This window comes from Bos mutus, chromosome 21, assembly GCF_027580195.1.
Source record: "Bos mutus isolate GX-2022 chromosome 21, NWIPB_WYAK_1.1, whole genome shotgun sequence".
NCBI classification, from domain to species: Eukaryota; Metazoa; Chordata; class Mammalia; order Artiodactyla; family Bovidae; genus Bos; species Bos mutus.
In genome coordinates this window covers 66497166-66511087 of record NC_091637.1, presented here as the reverse complement: position 1 = coordinate 66511087, position 13922 = coordinate 66497166, and the positions used below count along the sequence as shown (strand labels likewise).

The 13922-nt window shown below is 44.3% G+C and overlaps 1 protein-coding gene across 2 annotated transcripts in view; it reads right to left on the bottom strand.

Annotated features, from left to right (window-relative positions):
- The window catches only part of TRAF3 (TNF receptor associated factor 3), a 118468-nt gene that overhangs the window by 40568 nt on the left and 63978 nt on the right, over positions 1–13922 (bottom strand). For both annotated transcript variants that reach the window (XM_070358023.1, XM_070358022.1), the window contains exon 2: positions 13381–13501. The gene's annotated coding sequence lies outside the window, so the exon portion shown is untranslated. The remainder of the gene's footprint in view (positions 1–13380; positions 13502–13922) is intronic.

Genomic DNA, 13922 nt, shown 5'->3' with positions numbered 1-13922 from the left:
ACTATCAATCATTCCAACATATACATTATCCTGGGAGTCCTAGAAAGGAGAGGAGGGAGAGAAAAGGTGAAAAGAATATTTTAAAAGATAATGGACAAGAATTTCCTATTTTTGATGAAAAGTATTAATTTGCACATTCAGGAAACTCAACAAACTCTATGCAAGTTAAACTCATCTATACTAATACACATTATTGTTGAACTGCTGGAGGAAAGAAGGAAAATTCTGAAAGCAGCAAGAGAAGTGACTCCTTACATAAAAGGATTTCCTCAAGAAGATTAACAGTTGACCTCTCATCAGAAACAATGGAGGACAGAAGACAATAGGATAATATTTTTGAATGGCTGAAAGAAAAAAATATCAACTAAGAACCCTCTGTCCCCGCCCCCCCCAAAATACCATGTTTCAAAAATGAAGACTCGACAAAATACTAGAAAACTAAGCCCTAAAGCACATTAAATGTATTCTACACCATGATCAAGTGGAATTTGTCCCAGGAAGGTTAAGAGTGGTTCAGTATAAGAAAATCAATCAATGTAATATACCCAGTAACAGAACAAGGGTAAAATACACACGATCATCTCAACTGGTGTAGAAAAACAAGTGGACAAAATTAAATACCCTTTCATTAAAAAAATCCTTAGAAACTAGGAACAAGAGGGAACTTCCTTGATATGGGGCTTCCCTGGTAGCTCAGATGATAAAAGAATCCATCTGCAATGCAGGAGACCCGGTTTCAATCCCTGAGTCAGGAAGATACCCTGGAGAAGGGAATGGCTGGAGAATTCCATGGACAGAGGAGCCTGGCAGGCTACAGTTCTGCTGCTGCTGCTGCTGCTGCTAAGTCACTTCAGTTATGTCCAACTCTGTGCAACCCCATAGACGGCAGCCCATCAGGCTCCCCTGTCCCTGGGATTCTCAGGCAAGAAGACTGGAGTGGGTTGCCATTTCCTTCTCCAATGCATGAAAGTGAAAAGTGAAAGTGAAGTCGCTCAGTCGTGTCCGACCCTCAGCAACCCCGTGGACTGCAGCCTTCCAGGCTCTTCCATCCATGGGATTCTCCAGGCAAGAGTACTGGAGTGGGGTGTCATCGCCTTCTTGAGGCTACAGTTCACGGGGCCACAAAGAGTCGGATACGACTGAGCAATCAATACTTGCATCTTCACTTTTCCTTTACGTGATAAAGGATAAAAGGGATTTGTGAAAAACCCACATTTAATGGTGAAAGATCAGGAAGAAGGGAAGGATGCAAGCTTTCACCACTGTTACCCAGTATTATATGGAAATTCTATCCAGAGCAATTAGGCAAGAAAAAGAAATGAAAGGCATCCAAATTAGAAAAAAAGAAAGAAAACCAGCCCTATTCACAGACGGTATGATCCTATGGATAGAAAACCCCAAAGACTTCACAAGAAAGTAACCAGAACTAATAAAAGAATTCACCAAAGTTGCAGGACACAAACGCCAACAAAGAAACATCATTTCTGTTTCTACACAACAGCAACAAACTGATTTAGAAACCAACTCCATTTATAATAGCATCCAGAAGAATCAATTACCTAGGAATAAATTTAACCAATATGTGAACAATTTGTTCACAATTGCTGAAAGAAAGAACACACTATTAAACGGTAAGGTATGTGTCTGCTCCAAAACAAATCTATGTACATGGACTGGAAGATAATATTATGATCGCAATACTGCTTCTGATGGTTAATTTTATGTGTGAACTTGTTGGGGTCACAAGGTGCCTAGATGGCTGATCAAATATTATTCTAGGTGTTCCTGTGAGGGTGTTGGATGAGATTAACATTTAAATAGGTAGACTGAATAAAGCAGACTGCCCTCCCTAATGTGGGTGAGCCTCATTCAATCAAATACCTAAATGGAACAAAAAAGTCTGCCCTTTCCTCAAGTAAGGAGGAGTCTTTGTGCCTGTCTTCAAATTGACACACTGGCTTTTTTTCCTGCATTCAAACTGAAAAGGAAATATCAGCTCTTCCTGGATCTGAAGCCTGGGTTTTGGATAGAAAACACACCCTTCTTGTCCCTTTTGATGAAAGGGAATGTTTCATGCAAAGATGGGCACAATAAAGGCAGAAAAAGTATGGACCTAACAGAAGCAGAAGGTATTAAGAAGAGGTGGCAAGAATACACAGAAGAACTATACAAAAAAGATCTTCATGACCCAGATAACCATGATGGTGAGATCACTCATCTAGAGCCAGACATCCTGGAATGCAAAGTCAAGTGGGCCTTAGGAAGCATCACTATGAATAAAGCTAGTGGGGGTGATGGAATCAAATCCTAAAAGATGATGCTGTGAAAGTGCTGCACTCAATATGCCAGCAAATTTGGAAAACTCAGCAGTGGCAACAGGACTGGAAAATATCAGTTTTCATTCCAATCTCAAAGAAAGGCAGTGCCAAACAATGTTCAAACCACCGCACAATTGTACTCATCTCACACGCTAGCAAAGTAATGCTCAAAATTCTCCAAGCCAGGCTTCAACAGAACATGAACCGTGAACTTCCGGATGTTCCAGTTGAACTTAGAAAAGGCAGAGGAACCAGAGATCAAATTGCCGACATCTGCTGGACCACAGAAAAAGCAAGAGATTTCCAGAAAAACATCTACTTCTGCTTTATTGATTATACCAAAGCCTTTGACTGTGTGGATCACAATAAACTGTGGAAAATTCTTCAAGAGATAGGAATACCAGACCACCTGACCTGCCTCCTGAGAAATCTGCATGCAGGACAATAAGTAACAGTTAGAACTGGACTTGGAACAATGGACTGGTTCCAAATCGGGAAAGGAGTACATCAAGGCTATATATCGTCACCCTGCTTATTTAACTTACATGCAGAGAACATCATGCGAAATGCCAGGCTAGATGAAGCACAAGCTGGAATCAAGATTGCTGGGAGAAATATCAATAACCTCAGATATGCAGATGATACCACCCTTATGGCAGAAAGCAAAGAGGAACTGAAGAGCCTCTTGATGAAAGTGAAACAGGAGAGTGAAAAAGTTGGCTTAAAACTCAACATTCAGAAAACTAAGATCATGGCATCTGTTCCCATCACTTCATGGCAAATAGATGGGGAAACAATGGAAACAGTGACAGACTTTATTTTTGTGGGCTACAAAATCAATGTAGATGGTGACTGCAGCCATGAAATTAAAAGATGCTTTCTCCTTAGAAGAAAACTTATGACCAACCTAGACAGCATATTAAAAAGCAGAGACATTACTTTGCCGATAAAGGTCCATCTAGTCAAAGCCCAAACTACTGGTTTTTCCAGTAGTCATTTTGGATGTGAGAGCTGGACCATAAAGCTAAACGCTGAAGAATTGATGCTTTTGAACTGTAGTGTTGGGAAAGACTCTTGTGAGTCCCTTTGACTGCAAAGAGATCAGAGTCAATCCTAAAGGAAATCAGTCCTGTATGCTCACTGGAAGGACTTATGCTGAAGCTGAAGCTCCAATACGTTGGCCATCAGATGGGAAGAACTGACTCATTGGAAAAGACCCTGATGCTGGGAAAGACTGAAAACAGGAGAAGAAGGGGATGACAGAGGAAGAGATGGTTGAATGGCATCACCGACTTGATGGACAAGAGTTTGAGCAAGCTCTGGGAGTTGGTGATAGACAGGGAAGCCTGGTGTGCTGCAGTCCATGGGGTTGCAAAGAGTCAGACATGACTGAGTGTGTGAACTGAACTACGCCATTAGCCCTCTCGATTTTCAGGCCTTTTGACTCAGACTGGAACTAAGCCACTGGCTCTTCTAGTTGCCAACTTATACTGTAGATCTTGGGACTGGCCTGCCTCCATAGTTGTGTGAGCCCCAATTCCTTAGAATAACTATCTCTTTACATACAAATTGCTTCTCTTTCTCTAGAGACCCATAACAAACATATTGCCTGAAGCAATCTACAGAGTCAATGCAATCTCTATCCGAATTCCAGTGGCCTTTTACAGAAGTGAGAAATCTGATTCTAAAATTCTGTAAAGCAATTATCCTTCAATTAAAAAATAAATTTAAAAAATTCACATGGAATGGCAAGAGTCAAAACAGTATCGAAAAAGCAAAACAAAGTTGAAACACTTTTCAAGCTTACTACTTCAAAACTTCCTACAAAATGACAGTAATCAAAATAGTGAAATACTAGCATAAGGACTGGCACATAGAAAACAGAACTGGGAGCCCAGAGACAAATCCATACGTCCACAGGCAAACGATTTTTGACAAGGATGTCACTACTATTTAGTTGGACAAAAGCAGTCTCTGAAACAACTGGGTATCCAGGGAGACGAATGAACTTAGACCCCTGCCTCACTCCAGACACACAAAGTAACTTAAAATGGATGAGTAACTAAAATATAAGAACTCACGCTGTAAAGGGCTTCCCAGGTGGTGCCAGTGGTAAAGACCCACCTGCCAATGCAGGAGATGTAAGAGATGCAGGTTTGATCCCTGGGTCAGGAAGGTCTACTGGAGGAGGTCATGGAACCCACTCTGGTATTCTTGCCTGGAGAACTCCATGGACAGAGTAGCCTCCTAGGCTATAGTCCTTATGGTCGCAGAGTCGGACATGACTGAAGTGACTTAGCACGCATGCAACACCATAAAGTTTAGAAGAAAACATAGGGACAGGTTTTCATGATGCGGAATCTGGCAAAGGATTCTTAGATATGACCCTAAAAGCACAGGCAATGACGAAAAAGAAGATAAATTGGTCTCACAAAATTTGAAAACTTTTGTATATAAAAGGACACTACCAAGAATGTGAAAAGACAAAAAAATGGGAGAGCTGTTTATTTTCTTGGGCTTCAAAATCACTAAGGACGGGGACTACAGCCATGAAATTAAAAGATGCTTGCCCTTGGAAGGAAAGCTATGACAAACCTAGACAGCATTATTAAAAAGCAGAGACATCACTTTGCCAACAAAGGTCTGTATAGTCAAAGCTATGTTTTTTCCAGTAGTCATGTACAGAGGTGAGACTTGGAAGGCTGAGCGCCAAAGTACAGATGCTTTTCGAACTGTAGTGTTGGAGAAGACTTAAGAGAGTCCCTTGGACAGTAAGGATATCAAACAAGTCTATCTTAAAGGAAAGCAACCCTGCATATTCATCAGAAGGACTGATGCTGAAGTTGAAGCTCCAATACTTTGGCCACCTGATGCAAAGAGCCAACTCACTGAAAAAGACGCTAATGCTGGGAACGATTTCAGGATGGAAGAGAAGGGGACAACAGAGGATGAGATGGTTGGGTGGCATCACTCACTCAATGGACATGAGTATGAGCAAACTCTGGGAGATACTGAAGGATGGGGAAACCCGGTGGACTGCAGACCACGGGGCCGCAAACAGTCAGACAACGCAGTGACTGAACAAAGAACAACAACAAGATCTGCAAACCGTGTATCCGGTCAGAGTCTAACACCCAGAACATACGAAGAGCTCTTACAGCTCAACAACCAGGAGACGAACAACTCAACTAAAAAACGGGCAAAGGATGTGCATAAACATTTCTCCAAGAAAAACACAGAGACAGCCAATAAGCACATGAAGAGATCTTCAACACCATTAGTCACTAGGGAATTACCAATCAAAACCACAGTGAGTTATCACTTCACACCCACCAGGATGGCTATGATTTTTTTTTTAACAAGGTAAAACAACAAGTATTGTTGATGATGCAGAGAAACTGAAATCTTCATATACTGCTGGTGGAAACAAAATGGATTAGTTTTTTGTGGAAAACATTTTCAGTTTCTCAAAAAGTTAAACACAGAATTACCAATCAGTTCAGTTCAGTTCAGTCGCTCAGTTGTGTCCGACTCTTTGCGACCCCATGAATCGCAGCACGCCAGGCCTCCCTGTCCATCACCAACTCCCGGAGTTCACTCAGACTCACATCCATCAAGTCAGTGATGCCATCCAGCCATCTCATCCTCTCTCGTCCCCTTCTCCTCCTGCCCCCAATCCCTCCCAGCATCAGAGTCTTTTCCAATGAGTCAACTCTTCGCATGAGGTGGCCAAAATACTGGAGTTTCAGCTTTAGCATCATTCCTTCCAAAAAAATCCCAGGGCTGATCTCCTTCAGAATGGACTGGTTGGATCTCCTTGCAGTCCAAGGGACTGTCAAGAATCTTCTCCAACACCACAGTTCAAAAGCATCAATTCTTCGGCGCTCAGCATTCTTCACAGTCCAACTCTCACATCCATACATGACCACTGGAAAAACCATAGCCTTGACTAGACGGACCTTTGTTGGAAAGTAATGTCTCTGCTTTTTAATATGCTGTCTAGGTTGGTCATAACCTTCCTTCCAAGGAGTAAGTGTCTTTTAATTTCGTGGCTGCAGTCACCATCTGCACCCAGCAATTGTGCTCTTAGGTGTATACCCCAAACAACTGAAAATAGGTACTCAAATCAACATATGTGCAGACATGTTTATAGTAGTATCATTCACAGTAGAAACAACCCAAATGAGCATCAACAGAAGAACGAATAGACAAAATGCTGCTACTGCTGCTGCTAAGTCACTTCAGTCGTGTATGACTCTGTGTGACCCCATAGATGGCAGCCCACCAGGCTCCCCCATCCCTGGGATTCTCCAGGCAAGAACACTGGAGTGGGTGGCCATTTCCTTCTCCAATGCATGAAAGTGAAAAGTGAAAGTGAAGTCGCTCAGTCGTGTCTAACTCTTAGCGACCCCATGGACTGCAGCCTACCAGGCTCCTCCGTCCATGGGATTTTCCAGGCAAGAGTACTGGAGTGGGGTGCCACTACCTTTTCCGAAACAAAATGGGGGGAGTGTAAATATTACTCAGGCATAAAAAGAAATGAAGTGATGGCGATACAGGCTGCAACATGGGTGAACCTGGAAAATGGCATGCTATGTGCAAGACGTCAAAAGCCAAAGGTCACACATGCACGACTCCATTCGTATGAAACGTGCATAACAGGCAAGTCCAGAGCCAGGCTGCCCAGGAGACGAGGAGAAGGCAACGAGGGCTACCTGCTTAATGGGTCCAGGGTTTCCTTTTGAGGAAATGAGAATGTCTGGGACCAGAGGGAGGTTGTGGTTACAACCTGTGAACGTACTATATGCCACTGAATTGCTCACTTTAAAACAGTTAATCTTATGTTCTGTCAATTTTATGCCAATTAAAAAAACCTACTTTTTAAAAAAATAAACCATCACGAGATACTACTTCACAGCTACTAGGGTGGCTGTAATTAAAAAAAATGGAAAACTTCAAGTGTTGGTGAGGAATATGAAGAAGCTGGAACCCCCATACATTGCTGAACATAAAATGGTTCATCATCACTGTAGAAAACAATTTGGCAGTTCCTCAAAAAAGTTAACAGAGAGTGACCCTATGACCCAGTAATCCCACTCTTGTGTATACACCCAAAAGAAGTGAATAATGTACGTTACACAAAGACTTGCACATGCAGGTTCAGAGCAGCAATCTTCAAAATAGACAAGATTATTCAGTCCAAAGGTCTGTCAAGAGATGACTGGATACACAAAAGGTATATGTGTCTATATAATGTACTATCATTAGCCATAAAAAAATAAAGCGCTGACACATGGTGCACCATGGGAAAACCCTGAAAACGTTTCGCTAGAGTAACAGGAGCCAGAAACAGAAGGCCGCGCACCGCCTGCCTCCACCTGTGTGTCATGTCCAGAACAAGCAGATCCACGAGACGGACGGCAGAGCATGGCTGACAGGGGCTGAGGCGAGCCGAGAATAAGAGAGACTGAATGGAGCTTCTTCTCAGGATGAAAATGTTCTAGAAATAGACAGCGATGATGGCCATACAACACTGTGAATATGCTAAATAAAACCCACTGACTGTACATTTTGAATGGTTTAAATGACATTTTTCGTAATAAAAAACTGTAAAAAAAAGTTTTAACAAGAAGTATGGAATCTAAAGAGCTTGGACACTCTGATGTCTTTCTTCATCACTGAGCTTGATAACCACTCCACACTGACCCTGGCAAAAAAATAACAGAACCCCTTCTTGATCTTCGGCTGGAACAATATCTGCTCTAAGTGCAGCAATAAGAGCTAACACTATGCTCAAAGACCCCCAAACTAAAAACCACTGTTAAAAAAAAGCTCCTTGGTTCTAATTATAATTCTCTAAAACAAACATACAAAATTAACCTGCTCATTTTATCTAGAATACCTGTGATGGTCATTTCTCACCTACATCTGTATCTGTTCATTCACGCCCACCTGGGCGTGGCCAGGAAGCCTACCTGTGCCCCACGCAGAGGCTGACCACCAGAAGCATCGGTGAGTAAGCAAAGTCCCATCTCTGGAAGCTTCTAAAATGGGGGACTTGTGGAAACCTTTGACTAGATTTCTTGATTTAAAATAAATACCTTTATTTCACTTACTTATATGTGGGTATAAAATAGTTAAATTTTCTGTTAATCCTAAAGTTTAGATGTGACAATTACAGGTTAACAAAAATTATACTTAAAATAATGATTGTGCTGATGAAGAAAAATGATGCAAACGCAGTCAGAGGCCTTAAAGAGATGGTGGAGGCAGCTTTCAGGGACCTGCAGACTGGTGCTGAACAGCCTGATCTGGGGAAGAGACTCAGGGGCTGCAGCACCCACAGACGGGAAGCACGTGGCGCCAGTGAGCACACGGGGTCATGGGACATGGAGCCCCAGGCCCGGTGGTCGCTTCACCTTCCCGGCCTCACCCCAGCGTTAGGTCTGGAAAGAGGACATCTGCTTCCACACACAGAGAAACGTCCTGCCCAACAGGAATGGCAGACACGCCAGGCGGAGACAGCGCAAAGGGAGAGACCGTGAAGGGCAAGCGTGGGCTCAAGGATGGCCCCCACGTCGGTGCGCCCGGAGGACCCGGACAGGAGGCGGGGCTGGAGCCCCAGGAAGCAGCGGCCTAGGTGCGGGCGCAGGCCCACACCGCGGGGAGATGGGCAGGAACGAATGTGGGGCCTGGCGTTCACAGGGCGAGAATTCCGACGCTGCAGCTTCCGACGGAGCAGAATTACTGCTCTGTTACTATATTATTTACTGCTTGCTGTGTGTTTAGGTATGAATTTATTGTATTTTGAGGCCATATTTTTATCCAAATGAAAAAAGTCTCTATTTGAGAAATCGGTTTCATAAAGTTTTAGCTTCTAACCAGCTCCTCACTCAGTTGAGGCATCACTCACTCAGTTCAGTTGCTCGGTTGTGTCTGACTCTTTGCGACCCCATCGACTGCAGCATGCCAGGCTTCCCTGTCCATCACCAACTCCTGGAGCTTACTCAAACTCATGTCCATTGAGTTGATGATGCCATCCAACCATCTCATCCTCTGTTGTCCCCTTCTCGTCCCGCCTTCAGTCTTTCCCAGCATCAGGGTCTTTTCCAATGAGTCAGCTCTTCACATCAGGTGGCCAAGATATTGGAGTTTCAGCTTCAGCAGCAGTCCTTCCAATGAATATTCAGGACTGATTTCCTTTAGGATGGACTGGTTGGATCTCCTTGAAGTCTCCAAAACCACAGTTCAAAAGCATCAATTCTTCAGCGCTCAGCTTCCCTTATGATCCAACTCGCACATTTTTACATGACTACTGGAAAAACCATAGCTTTGACTGGACGGACCTTTGCTGGCAAAGCTGAGGTGTACCTGGACTCAGAAACACAGTGAAGAGCGACTTTGCTCTGCATTTCCATTATGCTGATGATTTATTTTATGTCCCTTGCTTTGGTGGTTTAAGTTGAGCTACACTTGGAGATTAGAAACTGGAAACAAACGCACATCTGCTGACAGAAGGTGCTCCAAGGGTTGGAAAGCCCGGGGAAAACCAAAAAAGGGAAGCATCAGATAAACAAAGAAAATGGCTCCTGCCAGCAAGAAAGTGCTAAACAACAGAGACGCAGGAAAACCCGCTCCACGTCAAGCCCACGAGGGAGATTAAAACATCATCCATGCGAGGCCGAGGAAGGGAGAAAGCCACAGGCAGACAGGTGTGCCCTGTTGATAAAAAAGCGCTCTGGCAATCCACAGTTATGCAGACATTTCAGCACACTGACTGCTCAGGACACCTGATGCCCGACGCTCTGCAGGGAGCCGCCTGTGGCTAACTCACTGGGAAGGCACAGAGGGGCCTGGACTCTTACCCAGACAAACAGGCCGCTCCTCATCGCACATGAAAAAGCCCCACGTAGGAGAGAGGGAGGGGGAGAGAGAGACTGACGCAGGCAGATGGCTGGCAAGGAACCTGATCAAACCATAATACGAAACTTGGTCTCAAATTCTTTAGGAAAACAATAGCTGCCTGAGACCCAGCACTGCCAATATCGCTCGGTGCAAATGACTTAGGATGTTAAACAAGGGTTCATTCAACTCTGGCCGCTTCTGGACCAGAGCCAGAGCCCAGCCATCTGGACAGGAAGGAGCTGAGGGCTCTGTCCGCCTGACAGCGACTCAGAGCGGGCAGCACCTTTCCTGGAGAGGCTGCCCCAAGCCATGCCCGGCCTGGAGGCTCTGGGGCTGCAGGCTGTGAGACGGCGCGCTTTCCTGAAGCAACGACTTTACTAGGAAATCGGAGTGAAAGCATGGAACATGGCACCATTCAGGAGTGGATTACAATATTTAAATCACTTGGAGAATACGACATGAGATGCCAAAAGTCAGCGGCTCTTAGCTCTGAGCTCCTGACCCCTCTCTTTCACCAGCTCCCCTTTTGCCACCGGTGGTGTTGAGGTGGGAGCTGTTCAGGTGCTGATCCAGGCCCCTTCTCTGTCCTGCTGGGTAATCAGACCCGCACAGAGGAGCCCCCGCTCCGAGCCCCACGCTCGCGGAGCTCCCGGACAACCCACTCCCCCTCAGCTGCACAGGAGGCCCGTGGTCAGTGCAGCCCAGACAGAATCTGCTGTCTTTGGCGCTTCCCATGGCTGTTCGGCACGCCTCGACCTACTCAGAGACCCGCTCTCATCTCGGGGAGTGACGCTGTCACCCGGCTAGCTGCCCACGGCAGACCTGCCCTTGCCTCCCTGATTCTGACATATGATCACTCAACAATACCTGCCGATTCCATGGCACGTCACAACCCTGGTTATAGGGTGCTCACTCCGTGGCCAGGGAGATGCTCTGAGGTACAGTTTCCTCATCTGCAGTCTCTTTCAGCTAAAATAACTCATCCTGAGCTTCTAGTCCAAGTCTTCTAGTTTACCCATAAGGAAAACCAGGCCAAGATTAGCAATGTACTTGCCTGGTCCCAAAATCACTGGGAAATCTGCAGCTGGACAAATTGATGACTTTTATATGCAGGAGAAACACATATTGAATAATGCCAACATATTTTTAAGTTAGTCTTCTTCTATAACAACCAACACAGTGAACACTAAACAGCTGTTAAAATGGATGAGGAGAATCCCTGTATATGACTATGCCACAAGCTCATGATATGTTGTTAAATTTTAAAAAATATGGAGAAAAGCTTGTACTGTACACTACTATTTTTAAGGAAAGAGGGCTGTGGGCACAGACACACACAAGTACTTATATTATACTTAGTAAGTGTTAGTTGCTCAGTTGTGCCCGACTCTTTGCAACCCCATAGACTGCAGCCCACCAGGCTCCTCTGTCCATGAGATTTTCCAGGCAAGAATACTGGAGTGGATTACCATTTCCTTCTCCAGGGGATATTTCCAACCCAGGGATCAAACCTGGGTCTCCTGCACTGCTGGCAGATTCTTTACTGACTGAGCTACAAGGGAAGCCCATATTACAGTAGATAAACCAAAAGTTTTTTAAATGTTACCTGTGGAAGAGAGAAGAAACAGACTATAAGGATCAGGAAAGAGAGCTAGATTTCTGAAAATACTCTGGCCGTCCACCAAAAAGGTCCAGGACAGTAACCAGCCCTGCGGCAACGATGATTCCGAGTGTACAGGTTGTGGTCGCAAGACACCATGTTCTACAAGAGGGAGGCAGAGCTGCTTAGACAAACAGCCAGTTCCAGGTCTGGGGTGAAAAAGCACACAATGAATCTACAACCTCTTACCATTTCAGAGAGCGAAGGACAAGGAGTCAACTTACAGAGGCTCCACCGCAAAAGTGGCACAATCCTCGCATCTATGAGAATAATAGCTACCGTGTTCTGAAACGCACCACATATGTTTACATTCACGAGTTTATACTGGCCCTTCTTCCCTGGTCACTTGTGAAGCGGCTATGAGACTGTCTCATTGTCTTGAGAACCCATAAGGAGAAAGAATCAGGCATTCGTCCTCCTGCTTCTATCTAACTGTCCCTTAGGGTAACCAAATAGGATTTCAGTGAATCAAGGCAAAGTAAAGGATGAGACTTTCACCATCATCATTTATGACCCCTAACGACCACGGGTCCGAGTGCCGAGCGCCACGCGGACCAGAGCAGATGCACGTACCACCACCTCCGAGCGCTGAGCTCAAAGGCTGAGCCGCTCGAACCTCTAGATCCACCTCCCACCTCCCAGGAAATAAAAGGACAGAAGAATGTGTTCCACGTAAACGGGGACACCCCTGACTACAAAACAACCGACACAGAAAATGCCAGGAAGAAAAGGGACGGGGTGGAGCAATCAGCTGAGTGACACTTAGGAGGCAGAGCAGCTAAACGCAATTGTTTGGACCCTGTTTCAAACTAAAAAAACTGAGACGATTGGGGAAAACTGAATGGTGCTGTGATTATGAATAAAATTTTAAATACCAGTTTTCTTGATGCTTCTGAATGTTATCAAAAATAGCTGTGTATTAAATCTAACTTTGGATGCAAACATTTCAAACCTATTTTATATTCACGTTAATGTTCTAAGATATGAAAGAGTTCTTAATTTCAAGAATAAAATGCCACTCAATCACAAATTAAGAGATTAAAACACAGGGTGTTTTGTTTCCTTTCAAACTCCCAGAGAAAGACGGTGAAGGAGTAAGCAGTTCCTGTATCGAAGATGCAACCCCGGCTGGGCAGGCCTCCACGCTCAGCACCGACACCTCTACTGCAGCGGCACCCTCCCGGGGCAGGCGCACGCCACCAGCCCCGGTTTCCAATCTCATCAACTGTCACTAAGCCATCAGGGGTAATGTCTATTACTCACAGAGTTTAACGCTGGTTTAAAAGAAAAGAAAAGAAGTCAGAGACATACACTCAAATACGCTGCCACGGATCCAGAAGACACTCAGATACACCTGTTATAGAAGGATACTGCTAAAGTCGAAAATGAGTAAGTTCAGGATGTTTCTGAATTTAATTACTTCACTGTCATGCAAAGGCACACCAGGAACAGCTGGAGAAGCAAAACCTACACAAATGGAGATTTCTAGTGACATACCTGTGTGTCGTTTGCTGCAAGAGGATATATCTGAGCTTGACCAGGCAGGAAGAGACTTCAGTAAAGAAGCAAAGCAGAGTCAACTTTATCCTTCTTCAGATAATGTAGTGGAGTCCCTCACCTAGGAAGTAAGACACGTGGTTAACTCACACGCGGAAAAATTTTTTAAAGCTTTTAAAAAACTGAATTTCAAAAATGGAAATTTCTAAAACGTGATAAAGTAAGAAGCTTAAGAGAAAACATTTTTAAACATTCTATATAAACATATGCTTTGGATTTTCTGCATTTTTTGAGGTGAACATAAATTACAAAGGCTGGATAACTTCAGGTAAGTTATTTTAAAATCACTTTTATCATGAAATACTATATATACATAGTAAAGCACAGGAAGCACGTATGTACAGTTTCATAAGGTTATTACACAAACAGAACTCCAACTACCACCCAGGCCACGGAATGGGGCACTGCTAGAATCCCCAAAAAGCTGGGTGCCTTTCTCTGATCCCTAGCCCTTTCCTTCCCCTGTAAGTATCAATCCCTCT